We start from the raw sequence: 13,463 nt of genomic DNA, 5'->3' as shown, positions 1-13,463 counted from the left end.
ACCTGTACGCCATCAGGTGGAAGCATATAAAGTGATTCATCTAGAGATCCGTACAGAAAAGCTGTATTAATATCATGGTGACTAATGTGTAGATTTTCCTCTGCAGCTAGCTTGAGCATAAGCCTAATGCTCTCATATCTCACTGTGGGTGAGTAGGTCTCGTGATAGTCTTCACCTGGTACCTGTGCAAAACCTCTGGCTACCAATCTGGCTTTGTGTCTGACTATCTTGCCATTTTGATCTGTCTTCGCTTTGAAGACCCATTTGCTTCCAAGCAGTTTCATTCCTGGAACTACTGGAACTAGCTCCCATGTTTTGTTCCTTTCTAAGGAATCAAGCTCAGCCTTCATGGCATTTAACCATGGCTCAGCTTCCTTTGAATCCAAACCCTGGATTTCTTGGAAACTTGAAGGTTCAAATACCTTCTTGGAGCTTTTAACAGCTGTTACTGCTATCGTGGCAAACTCATCAGCAAATCTCTTTGGAGGTTTGCCTTTTGTGGCTCTCTGTGACCTACGAATTAGCCTTAGGTCTTCAACACTCTCCTCTTCCTTCTTAGGAGAAAAACGACCTATTGTGAACAATGCTTCCTCCAATTCTTGATCAGAGCTTTCAGAGGGTCGCATAGAGGCTTTTGCACTCTTGAAATCCTCTGAATCACCCGATTCAGTTTCAGATTCAGACTCAGAACCTTCATCAGTGGGTTGCTTTTGACTATCCTCAGTCTCATCACCGTCATCAGGATAACATTGGAAAATTCCCACATTCTCCCCCCACTTTGCATTGTACTCAACACTTCTTGTGAGCTTAATTGTCTTAGAGTCAGTCATCATTATTCTGTAAGACCCTTTCTGATAACCTAGAAAGATACCATGCAATCCACGCTTGTCTAACTTGGAGTTTTGTGGTGAGTGAACCCACATGTCAGAACCAAAAATTCTCATGTGTTTGATGTATGGCTTCTTGCCAAACATCTTCTCATAGGGGGTACAACCAATCGCTGAAGATAACCTGCGATTGTAACTGTAAACAAAACACGAGAGAGCTTCGGCCCAATAACTCTCTGGAAGATTGGCATCATGCAGCAAGGTTTTTAACCCTTGAAGCAATGTCTGATTTGCCCGTTCCGCAAGTCCATTCTGCCATGGCGAGCGAGGACTAGACAAATCGTGTTGAATTCCTTTCTCAGTCAGAAAAGCTTCAAATTGCTGAGAAGTGAATTCTCCCCCGCGATCACTGAAAAGAGTCTTTATCTTCTTACCATGCACATTTTCCAACCAAGCACAGAATTCCTTGAACCTAGGAAAAGCCTCTGATTTCTGCTTGAGATTATACACAAAAATATATCTAGAAAATGCATCAATGAGAACCATGAAGTACCTATTGCCACCCAAAGAGGGCGCTAGTGGACCAACCAAATCAGCATGAACAACCTGGTATGGTTCTGTAGCTTGCCTACTAGACACCTTACCTTTCGCAGCCATTTTCACCTTGTTTGCTGCGCATGCTTTGCACTTCATGTGGTACCTGCAGGGTTTAATAGTCATACCTTCAACCAAGGCAGGCATTTTAGATACTGCCTCAAAATGCAAATGACCAAATTTTCGGTGAAAATCATGAATACATTCTGCATGCAAACTTTTGTTAGAACCTGCAATGCAACAAGTGTCATCCTTTTCAACATCATCATAATACAAAACAAACAAACGATCAACATATTCAGCATGCAATACATAATTATTTTTCTTTGTGATGATGCACTTCTTGTTCTTGAAGGACACGTCAATGTTCCGCTCATTCAGCTGTCCAACGCTGAGCAGATTATGTTTGGCGTCTGGCACGTAAAGCACATTCTGTATCGATAAGTCCAAACTGTGAAGAACAACAGTTCCGTAGCCTTTACTCGGAATAGTGTGGTCATCCGCCTGGTGAATCGCACCTTCCTGCGGTGTAAAAGACACAAACAGTCTCTTATCGTTGCACATGTGGTGGGTTGCCGCTGAATCAACAACGAAGAAAGATCTAGACGTCTTCTGGACCTCTGCAACCTTTGGAGTGAAGCGTGAAACCATAGCCTTGTGCTGCGTTGTCCTAGACACCGGACCTTTGCCTTTGCCTCGGCCTTTTCCACGCGATGAGCTTTCGCTGCGCTGCTCTGTCTTGGCCCTGGGATATCTGCATTCCCTCTTCATATGGCCTAGACGTCCACACGAGTAGCATTTCACTGCCCTCAAAGCTTTGGCGCCATCTGGTGGTTCCACTGCACTATGGGACGACGTCTGTGAAGACTCCCCCTTGCCCATGCAGCTAGCACCCCGGCGATCTGCTTCATTCAAAGTCACGGCAGTAACATAGTCCACTGTCAGCTGAGCGGTTGGCTGCACAGCAATCTGGGTTGCAACAGACTCCCAACCTGAACCCAAAGATTGTAGTATCATGAAAGAATACACAGCCTCTGGAAAGTTGAGTCCTCTCTGTTGCAGCTCATGTCTCAGATTTTGCATCTCCATCAGATGTAAACGCACATCTCCACCTTCAGCAAGAGCCATATTATGCAGCTTGTTAAAGTAAAACATAGTGGATCCAGCTTCTGTCCTTAAGTGAGCCTCTCTCAAAGCGTCCCAAATTTCTCTGGCTGAGGTCTTATCACGCAATAGACAGAGCTCTTCTGGGGATACTATCAATGTAAGAGTTCCCCTTGCTTTGGAATCTTTAGCTTCCCATGCATCTGTAACTGGAACTGGGGGGGTGTCTGTAATCACCTCAAACAAACCCTCTTTCCGCAGAATTGCCTCTGCATACAGAACCCAGTCGGCATAGTTTTTCTTGTTGAGCTTAGGAATCCCACAAGCATCCTGAAGGGCCATCATGACTCTGGCATTAGCCTTCAGCGTCATATATGCTGCTTTAAATCTTGCTGCGTCACTGCTGCAGCTGTTTTATTCCAAAAGCGCACTTAAAAGTTACTTTCGATTTCCCCAGCATAGTGACTTGTGCCTGGGAGCCTTTTGCCTATTCCCGGCAAAACGGCTTTAAAAGTTCAAAGACCAGCCATAAAGCCATAAAGCCATTAACTAGAAGCTGGCAGGCTGCCCGGAGCAGTAGCACATACCTCATCAATCACTTTTACGCGCAGATCTGTCCCTCTGCATTCCGATCCTTTGCCGGCACTCCGATTCGACTTCTGGAGCCCATAACCACATGTTGGTTTAAAGCAGAGCCCCGTGCCCAGCGGAAGGATGAGGAGTACGTGCTGCATACTCTATATTGCTTTATTATTTACAGTTCAAAGCTGGTATATTACAGAAAGACATCTTGCCTCTGCCGGAGCAGAAAATGCATCCTCTCTCCTCAACAGCTCGGAGAGAATCACACAGTGGAAAACAGGAAACCAGTGTACGTCACATCCAGCCTCCCTTTCCCGTGAGAAACTCCAACAGTACAGACTGTGGAATGTAAACACCTGTCTCGTGACAAGCCCTTTCGCTGCACAGTGAAGGAAAGCAGAAACCAACATAAACAACCCTGTCTTACCCCTCTAGTGGTGGTAACGGGGTTGGAAACTAGGCCTTTATTGTCTAGCCTGATTCTCAGGAAGGTGTTTGTATGGAGGCTGATAATCAGATGAAGGAGACGACGATTGATCTTTGTAGCAGCCAGTTTTGTCCATAGCTGCTTTCTAGAGATTCGATCAAATGCCTGCTTAAGGTCAATAAAAGCCACATGAAGAACCTTTGGGGCTTTGCCGGCATAAAGTTGCTCGGCTCTGTACGTGGGCCTTTCTTATGTATTAATACAATCAACGCCGAGCTCCAGCTTGAGGGAAATTTTGCAGTTTTGTTTATATACGTGTAAAGTGCTGCTAAAAGTGGGATGCACCAATCTTTATTTGCTTTGATGGCATCAATGGATATAAGGTCATCACCGGGGGCTCTCTTCTTTAATTGCCATGCTAATAACCAGGCTCAGGTTATGTTTCAGGCTGTGTCTCTGTTTCAGGCTCCTGCACTGTATCAAACACTGTTGCAGACTCAGGCTGTGGCACTATGGCTGTAGCTGTGGCTTTGGCTCTGTTTCAGGCTCTGGCACTGTATCAAGCACTGTTTCAGGCTCAGGCTCAGGCTCAGGCTCAGGCTCAGGCTCAGGCTCAGGCTCAGGCTTCTGCTCTTTATTAGGCTTTGTGTCAGTCTTTGGCTCTAGCATTTATTCTAGCTCTATTTCAGGCTCGGCCTGTGTCTCAGCCTTTGTCTCTTTTTCACGCTGTTTCTCTGTTTCAGGCTCCGACGCTGTTTCAAGCCCTGTATCTGCCTCTGCCTCTGTTTCAGGCTTTGACACTCTATCAAGCACTGTTTCTGGCTGTGGTTCTCTTTCAGGCTCTGGTTCTGAATTAGGGTTTTGTTCTGGCTCTGGCTGTGTCTCTGGCTCTGGCTGTGTCTCTGCTTCAGGCTCCTATGCTGTATCAAGCACTGTATCAGGCTCTGCCTCTCCCTCTGCCCCTGGCTACGTTTAAGCGTCAGGCTCAGTTTCAGACAGTGTCTCTGTTTCAGGATCCAGCACTCTATCAAGCACTATTTCAGACTCAGGCTGTGGATCTCGGCTGTGGCTCTAGGCTCCGTCTGTGGCTCTGTCTGTGGCTCTGGCTCTCTTTCAGGGTCTGGTTCTGAATGAAGATCTGGTTCTGACTCTGATTCAGGGTCTCATGATGGCTCTTCCTCTGCCTCTGACCCAGCTATGTTTCAGGGTCTGGCTCTCTTTCAGGCTCTGGTTCTGAATTAGGGCTTTCTTCTGGCTCTGGCTGTGTCTCTGGCTCTGGCTCTGACTCCAGCTCCAGCTCCGGCACTGTATCAAGTACTGTTGCAGACTCAGGCTGTGGCTCTAGGCTGTGGCTGCAGCTATGTTTTGCGCTCCGGCCCTGTATCAAGCCCTATTTCTGGCTCTGGCTCTGGCTTTCTTTCACCTCTGGCTCTGAATGAGGCTCTGGCTCTGGCTCTGATTCATGGTCTCACTCTGACAATGATTCAGGGTCTCGCTCTGGCTCTGGCTCTGGCACTCTATCAAGGACTGTTTCAGACTCAGGCTGTGGCTCTGCCTCTGTTTCAGGCTCAGGCTCTGTTTGAGGCTGTGTCTCTGTTTCAGGCTCCAGCACTGTATCAAGTACTGTTGCAGACTCAGGCTGTGGCTCTAGGCTGTGGCTGTGGCTGTTGCTCTGGTTTGGGCTGTGGCTCTTTTTCAGGCTCTGGTTCTGAATGAGGGCTTGGTTATGGCACTGATTCAGGGTCTCGCTCTGTCTCTGCCTGTGTCTCTGTTGCACCTCAAACAGTGGTTTGTTGTTGTTATTTTCTTTCTGGGGTGGGACAAATGTTTAGTTGGGGCGGGGATTATTTTAAGTTTAGCATAATTGTTTCTTGCTTTGTTTTTCTTTTACTATTTTTTTTAGGTTATTGTATAGTTTGTATTTTGCTTTTTAAGTGGAAAGGGTCAGGGCTGCCTGGGAGGGGGCCTCAGCCAACAGAATGGCTGGGGCAAGTTCCCTACCGGGGGGGGTGTGTGTATTGGAACACCCAATCTCCTCTGGTGGGAGGAGCAGTTGCACTAAGACCAGACCACGTCTTTACCGAAGATCTGGTTCTGACTTTGATTCTGATTCTCTGATTCTGGCTCTCTATCAAGGGCTGTTTCAGACTTAGGCTGTGGCTGTGGCTCTGGCTCTGTTTCCATTCTTACAATGGAATGTACACAAAACAATAATCCTTTCAATATAAATTTTCCAATACATTTTGAAAACATAATAAATCCTTAATTGTTGTCCACCTCCTTTTAGTTCCTTTATCACTTGAATGCTAGCACGGAGTCAAAACTATTATTGAATTTTTGAACATATCTTGTATAACCATCGCATTTTTCTGCAAATTTTTGCTTTGAGATTCCTCTGAGTTTGCTAGTCAATTGAGCCGTCTCCACCAATTCCTGTAATTTGATTTGCCAATCTGTTATTTTTGGAGCCTCGTGATCTTTCCATCCCTTGGCCACAAGTATACGAGCTGCTGCGGTTGCATACAAGAATACCTCTCTTAGATTTTTTGGGATCTCTTTAACTAAAATACTTCATTGAAATGCCTCTGTTTTTTTCATAAAAGTTATCTCCATCATCTTTTTTAATTCATCGTATATTCCCCCCCCCCCCAAATAAATCTTAATCTTTTCACACGTCCACCAGCGGAGGTCCTGGACTCTCACCGCTGGTCTCTGTGGAAGAGTCTTGGAGTCCTCGCTCCGAAGTCCTTCCCTGGTCCCCTTCCTCCCCGGTGTCACGCTGATAACCTTCCCCAAAGGGAGTGTTCTCTCTCCCTCTGCTCCCTTCTCCTGCATGGTCGGGGAGCCTTACCTCCACTCTTGGCTCCGATGGCAGTTCCCTGACAGATATGGTGTGAACTCAAGGTGAACAGAACGTACCAGGGTGATGAGGGAATGTCTTAGCATCAGCACGGTTTGAGCAGCATGAGCAGAACAAAGCTTAGAAGCAAGACTTCCCATCATGCCACAGTTATGTGCAGAAGCAATGCTTCCCATCATGCCATGGTCATGTGCAAAAGCAATGCTTTCCTTCATCTCCCCCTTTCTTTTCTTATTTGCGAGGTGTTCTGGGTGAATAAGACAAAAATACTTCGGGATACGTGGTATGCCAGCGCATGCCCGAAATAAGTTCGCCACATCTCCCCTAATGTTTACTGCTGGTGCTGCAATTTCGCAAAGTAGGCAGCAATGATTTTATTGGGTGGCTGAGGGGGAGAGAGAAACCGAGACAAAAGACTTATGAGTCCAGGAATGCATTGGAGGAAGCAACATAGCAAAATCAATATACATATTATAATAATGGCATATTGAAAGAGATTACGAAGCCAATTCAGGTTTGGCAACCAGCCAGTGAGCCACTGGGTGAATGAGTCCCACAGGCCAGAAAGTCCAACGTCCTGTTTAATGTGGTGTGTAAGATTTTGCAAATGAGAGATTTGCTTTTGGATGGCTTTGGAATTATCAGTAATATTAAAACAACACATGTCGTCCACTTGTTCACAGCCGTAATGATGAAGCGTCAATAGATAATCGATAGCAGCGCGGTTCTGCAGAAGACCATGCTGGAGTTCACTCTGCTCTTTATTTAGAAGATGAAGCGCTTGAGAAGTAAAATTCAGGGCTTTTGCTGCAGAACAAGCTAAAGAGTTAATGTTCCTACTATTGCGTACAGCCAATCCAGGGACTCCTAGGAGAGAAACAGCTAAAGAGATATATTCAGACCTACTGGGAAGAGAAATTGAATCGTCACAATCGTTAGTCAATGCAATAGAGCGGCGATATCGAGAGCGGGTCAAATGATGCTTTTTGGGTAATACGATGGACAAACGGCTTAAGCAGCAGGGTGTGCCATGGCTGATGTTTGCTGGAATGTAATTAAATGTATAGCCAGGACCCATCCAGAACCAGCCAGCAGGTAGTTCTTTGTATTTATATACATAATAAATATTGACATAATTAGAACAGTGGAAATTATCCTTGCCCATTTCCACACAGTTGGATTTTGTGCAATTGACCATACGGGCACAGGTGACATTAAAAGAAGCCACGTATGGGGTCAACAAATCAATGGCCAAAGGTGGGCGTCAGCGCACTTGGTTACCCCAGTTGTGGTAACCGGAATAACCAAGGGTGCGGAGAGAATCGTTTTGGGGTAGGGATGGGAAAAACCAGGTATCATTTTGTATGTCAAAAGGGTCATGGCAAACAGGGATAAGGCAGGAGCCAAGGATTTCACCTATTGATACCTGTTGGGTTAGGCAAAAGGAAGAAATATTGAGGGTCTTTGCAAAAGAGATAAGATGGTGGCGCGTGTAGATGCAGCGGCTGGTTGCTCCTCAACTCAGAATTTGGCTTTTTTGTCCTGCCAAAATAGACTTGTTTATAGTCAGCAGGACATGTTATCTATTCGGCTAAGGAGTGAGTGCTGCACAAATTGTGAGTGTCTCCGCGTCTGCAAGGAAGATTTTTTGACTTCAAAGAACTGGGGAGTAAAGAGACACAGGAGAGACCGTAAACAGAAGAGAGGCTGCAGAGGAGGAAGGCGATTAAGGCAATTAAGGTTGAAGACACAACATTATAACTTACCGCTTCCCAGCATTTTCTATGCGAATGTGAGATCTTTGGTGAATAAGCTGGAGGAGTGGAAATTGTGGATAGCAACGGAGAAAACTGAGTGAATGCTGTCTTCTGCTGCTTACAGAAACTTGGCTGACACCAATTATTCCTGACTCAGCCATAGAACTAACAGGCTATACAGTGTTCCGCCATGATAGAACAGAGGACTCTGGTAAAAGAGGGGGGGGAGGTTTGTGTGCATACGTGAATAACAGCTGGTGCACAAACCACGCTGTGATAGCCAGTCATTGCTCCCCAACTGTGGAATTTATGACGCTTAAATGCAGACCTATATATCTCCCCCGAGAATTTACAGCAGTACTGATAACTATAGTATACATTGCACCTGATGCGAACATCAATGAGGCAATGGGTCTTCTGCATGATGCCATCAGCAGACAACAAGGCAAGTATCCCGAGGCTGCATTTCTTGTATGCGGGGATTTCAACCAGGCAGATTTGAAAGTGGTCCTACCTAAATTCTATCAACACATAAAGTGTGCAACCAGGGGAGAAAGGACTCTGGACAGGCTGTATACAAATGTCAAACAGGCCTATAAGGCCGAACCACTGGCACAACTAGGCCAATCTGATCATGTGTCCCTGCTCCTGAGGTACTGCTCCAGCACCGGAGGTACTGCTCCAGCACCGCGTTCGCCCATTCCGTCTGGCCATCAGTCTGTGGGTGGTAAGCAGATGAGAGACAGACCTCTGTTCCGAGGGCCTGGTGCAAAGCACGCCAAACCCGGGCCGTGAACTGAACGCCACGGTCGGACACCACACGCTCAGGTAGGCCATGCAGGCGGAAGACATGCTGAAGGTACAGCTGAGCGGTTTCCTTAGCTGAGGGTACGGATGGGCAGGGGGCACAGTGCACCATCTTCGTGAAATGGTCGGAGAAAACTAGGAGGCAGGTACAGCCCCGAGACGGGGGTAGCTCCACTACAAAGTCCAGAGAAACTGTGTGCCAAGGACGTGGTGGAACCGGCAACGGCTGAAGAAGGCCGGGGGGTCGCCCGGTAGGCCCCTTGGCCAGCCTGCAGACATCACAACCAGCGACGTAGCGAGCCACGTCAGCCTTCAGATGGGGCCACCAAAACTCACGGCTTAGCAGATGGGTGGTCCGATACCGCCCAAAGTGCCCCGCTGCTGGAGCATCATGGGTCATCCGGAGAACCTCAGGCCGCAGCGGCCCTGGTGGGATGTACAGACACCCGTGGTGCAGCAGAAGACCCTGATGCAAGACCAGCCCTGGATACTGAGGGCATGACCCTTCGGCCAGTTCCCGGAGTCGTTCCTGGGCCCAAGCGTTGACCCGCTGCTGTTCCCGCACCCGAGCCTGCAGTGGCTCAACCTCCTGGGTGGCCAGGAATGCAGCTGGTGGTAGGATCGTGGTGGGTACTGCATGCTGTACCGTGTCTGCGTTGTCTTCAGGTTTCCGGGACAGGGCATCCGCCTTCTGGTTTTGGGAGCTAGGGATGTAGCGGATCCGGAACTGGAACCGGGAAAAGAACAACGCCCACCGGATCTGCCTTTGGTTCAGCTTGCGGGTGGTCTGGAGGTATTCCAAGTTCCGGTGGTCGGTTCTCACCTCCACCGGGTGTCGAGCCCCCTCAAGATGGTGGCGCCAAACCTCAAAGGCCACCTTGATGGCCAGTAGTTCCCGCTCCCACACGGTATAGTTACGCTCCGCTGGGAGGAGCTGTCGGGAATAGTAGGCGCAGGGTAAGAGTGGCGCTTCCGGTCCGCACTGCTGAGACAAGACGGCACCGAGAGCCGTACTGGAGGCGTCAGTCTCTACCACAAAGGGTCGAGAAGGATCCGGATGTTGCAAGATTGGCGCTCTCTGGAAACAGGCCTTCAACCCTTGAAATGCCTCCTCTGCCTCTTTGTCCCAGGAAAACGGCGTCTTGGGGCGCAGTAGCCGGGTCAACGGGGTGGTGCGATGAGCATAATCCGCAATGAAGGTCCGGTAATAGTTGGCGAACCCCAGGAAACGCTGTAGGTCCTTGCGGTTCCGAGGTGCCGCCCATTCTCGAACCGCTGCCACCTTCCCAGGATCCATCTGCACCCCACCTGGTGAGAGTCGGTGACCCAGGAAGTCCACTGACCGCTGATGGAACTCGCACTTGCTGGCTGAGCTTCGCATACAGACGGTGCTCGCGCAGGAGCTGCAGCACGGTCCGGACATGACCCTCGTGGCGCGCCGGGTCACGGGAGTAAACCAGAATGTCATCCAAGTACACCACCACGTACTTGTCTAGCAAGTCCTGGAACACGTGGTTGATATACCGTTGGAACACAGCAGGCGCGTTGCACAAACCGAAGGGCATAACCAGGTATTCGAACTGCCCGTACCGGGTCCCGAATGCTGTCTTCCACTCATCCCCGGCTCAGATCCGAATCAAATTGTAGGCACCCCGGAGGTCTAGCTTGGTGAACACCTGCGCCCCTTGCACCCGCTCCAGTAACTCCGAAATAAGGGGCAAGGGGTACCGGTCTGGGATGGTAATTTTATTCAGGGCCCGGTAATCATGGCAAAGGCGGAGCTCCCCACATTTCTTTTTAACAAAGAGCACTGGCGCAGCAGTGGGCGAGGTAGAAGGCCTAATGAACCCACGCTCCAGGTTCTTGCGCACGAAGTCCTGTAAAGCCTCGCGCTCTGGCTCTGTTAAAGAGTATAAGCGACTCACCGGTAGGGGCGCTCCAGGCTGGAGGTCTATGCCGCAGTCAAAGGACCGATGCGGCGGCAGCTGGTCTGCCCCCCGTTCCTCGAACACGTCGTGATACTCCCGGTACTCAGCGGGGAGCGTTGCAGCAGCCTCCTCAGTGGGCGCAGCTGCTAGCATCTCAGTCTCAGCAGAAGAACTTGGGTCTGGGAAGTGTACAGTCCGTTTGACCCAGTCAATCTGCACATTGTGAGCCTCCAGCCAGTCCATCCCAAGCACCAGGGGGAACCGGGGCATGGAGGCAATATCCAAAGTTTGCATCTCACGGTGCTGCTGGAGGCACACGACCAGGGGCTGGGTCTCCTGAGTAACGGCACCCGAACGCAGGAGCCGTCCGTCGATTGCCTCCACCTGTACCAGTTCTGGCTTGTTCCGAAGTGGCACCCAATGCTGGGCAGCAAAAGCAGCGTCCATATAGGAGCGGGTTGCCCCCGAATCCACTAGAGCATGGGTAAGAATCCAGGGTCCACCTGGAGGGTATAGACGTACCGGAACCATAAGGTGTTGTAGTTCAATTGGTGCGGCCCCATTCTGTGCTGTTTGGGACCCCAGGTAGCCAGGGCCATCAGCTACTGGGGTTGGCGGTTTCCCCTGTGGCTGGCGATTCTCAGGACAGGACCGGGCATAGTGTCCGCTTCCGCCACAATAGCGACATAGATTCGCCTCCCGACGCCGCGACTTCTCTGCGGGGGAGAGGCGTGGCCGCACTGCCCCAAGCTGCATAAGTTCCTCCAATGACTCAGCTGTGCCTGTGGGGCTGCTGGTAGAAACTGGTGCCGAGAACTGGAAGTGCCGGTGGCCCCTAGCCTGACGACGGTCCTCTAACCGATCGTCTATCTGTAGACTCCGTTGAATGAGGGTGTCTAGCATGGTGGGGCGTTCCATAGTGGCCAGCTGGTCCAGTATCTCGTCTGAAAGCCCCTCGAGATACTGGTCCCGAAGAGCAGAGTCATTCCAGGTCAAGTCCTGTGCCAGCAGCCGTAATTCCGTGGTGTATGCGGCCACCGTGGACTTGCCCTGTTTCAACCGCCGAATCGCCCGGTTGGCTTGACTCCCCTTCTGGGGGTTGCCGAATGCGGCCTCCAACAGATTGCAAAACCCCACATAGTCCGCCAGCAAAGGGGAGTCCTGCCTGAGCAGCGGCAACGGCCACTTGGCCACCTGGTCTTTTAACAAACTAATCAAAAAGTGCACCTTGGTGCGGTCGTCAGGGAAGTTCCGGGCACGCCCCTGAATGTACAGCTTGGCCTGGGCAAGAAACATGGGAAAGCTGGCCGGGACCCCATCAAATTTCTCAGGCAAAGCCACTGGGTACTTGCCAGGAGCCGGGGCGTCGGCCCCAGGAGCCGGGAGGGCGTCCAACCGCTGCTGAAGTGCCGGAACCGCGTTACTGAGCTGCTGCACGGTGTGCGTCAAGGCCTGGTTCTCCTGGGCTATTGCCAACAGTCTAGCCGCTTGGTCGGCCATGGCCTCTGACTCTTCCCGAACGCACCCCAACAAAGAGGGAGTGTGGGTGTGGGAGGAGCAAACTGTGCTGGTCCCGGGGGGGAAAGGTTCTAATACCGTATCCGAAGTTCAGTCCAGAGCCACTAGCAGGGTAGACGATCACTAGATGAGACGCGAGGTCCGAAACAGGGAGCCGGGCGGGGGAGCAGGAACGCTGGTAGGGCAGCAGCAGGAAGCCAGGCGGGTAACAGGAACACTGGTAGAGCAGAAGCAGGGAGCCAGGCGGGGAACAGGAACACTGGTGGGTCAGCAGCAGGCAGCCGGGCGAGGAACAGGAATACCGGAGAGTCAGGAGCAGGAAGCCGGGCGAGGAACAGGCACACCGGGAGTGCAGATCTAGGTCTGGGTCAAGCAGGTACTCCACAACGACGTTGCTCCCGCAACCTGGGACCGGGCTGCCTGACCTTTATCTTCTTCTAAGGCCGGGGGCGGTCCCGGCCCCCAGGAGCCCCGCCTCTCCTGGCCTTAAGGCGAGCACTCCTCCTGGGAGAGACCAGTTCCCTTCGCCTCTCTGCCCTAAGCCTCTGCAGTTCAGGAGAGGCCGAAGGGTTACTGGGCCCCGGGGGAGGCTCTGTTAGGATATTTCCGTTCCACCTTAAAAGGGAGCAGGCTTTGGGAGTCACAGAGTCTGCGCATGTCCTGTTCACAGGATGTTTATGTTCTGCTGTTGTTCCTTTCGATTTTGCCAGTTGGTCAGAGACTCTGACACAGAACGGTCATGTTTTCCTTTGTTCTGTTCAACGCTAAATAAAGTCTGTAAAATATGCTCTTCTGCGGTGCAAGCTTTCTGCTGTTTTCTGCTGATAAAGAACAGCGTGCACAAGCCCCGGAATGTAGCCAATCTATTTCTGAGGCTTCGTGTCGCTAACTGCTGGATCTGCCTGAGGTACGGGAGATCGATGGACGTCCGGCATCCGGCTTGGGGCCATGATGGACAATATCTCCCTGGCAGTTTCCCAACAGGCTCACCTGTAGCCACTGAGTCCTCCAGCACCTCTGGGGCCAGAATGGTCTCACCTGGTGCCTGCCCCTGAGGAT

Source organism: Podarcis bocagei (assembly GCF_964188305.1).
Source record: "Podarcis bocagei genome assembly, chromosome: W".
In the NCBI taxonomy this organism is placed as follows: Eukaryota; Metazoa; Chordata; class Lepidosauria; order Squamata; family Lacertidae; genus Podarcis; species Podarcis bocagei.
This window is presented reverse-complemented; position numbering follows the sequence as displayed.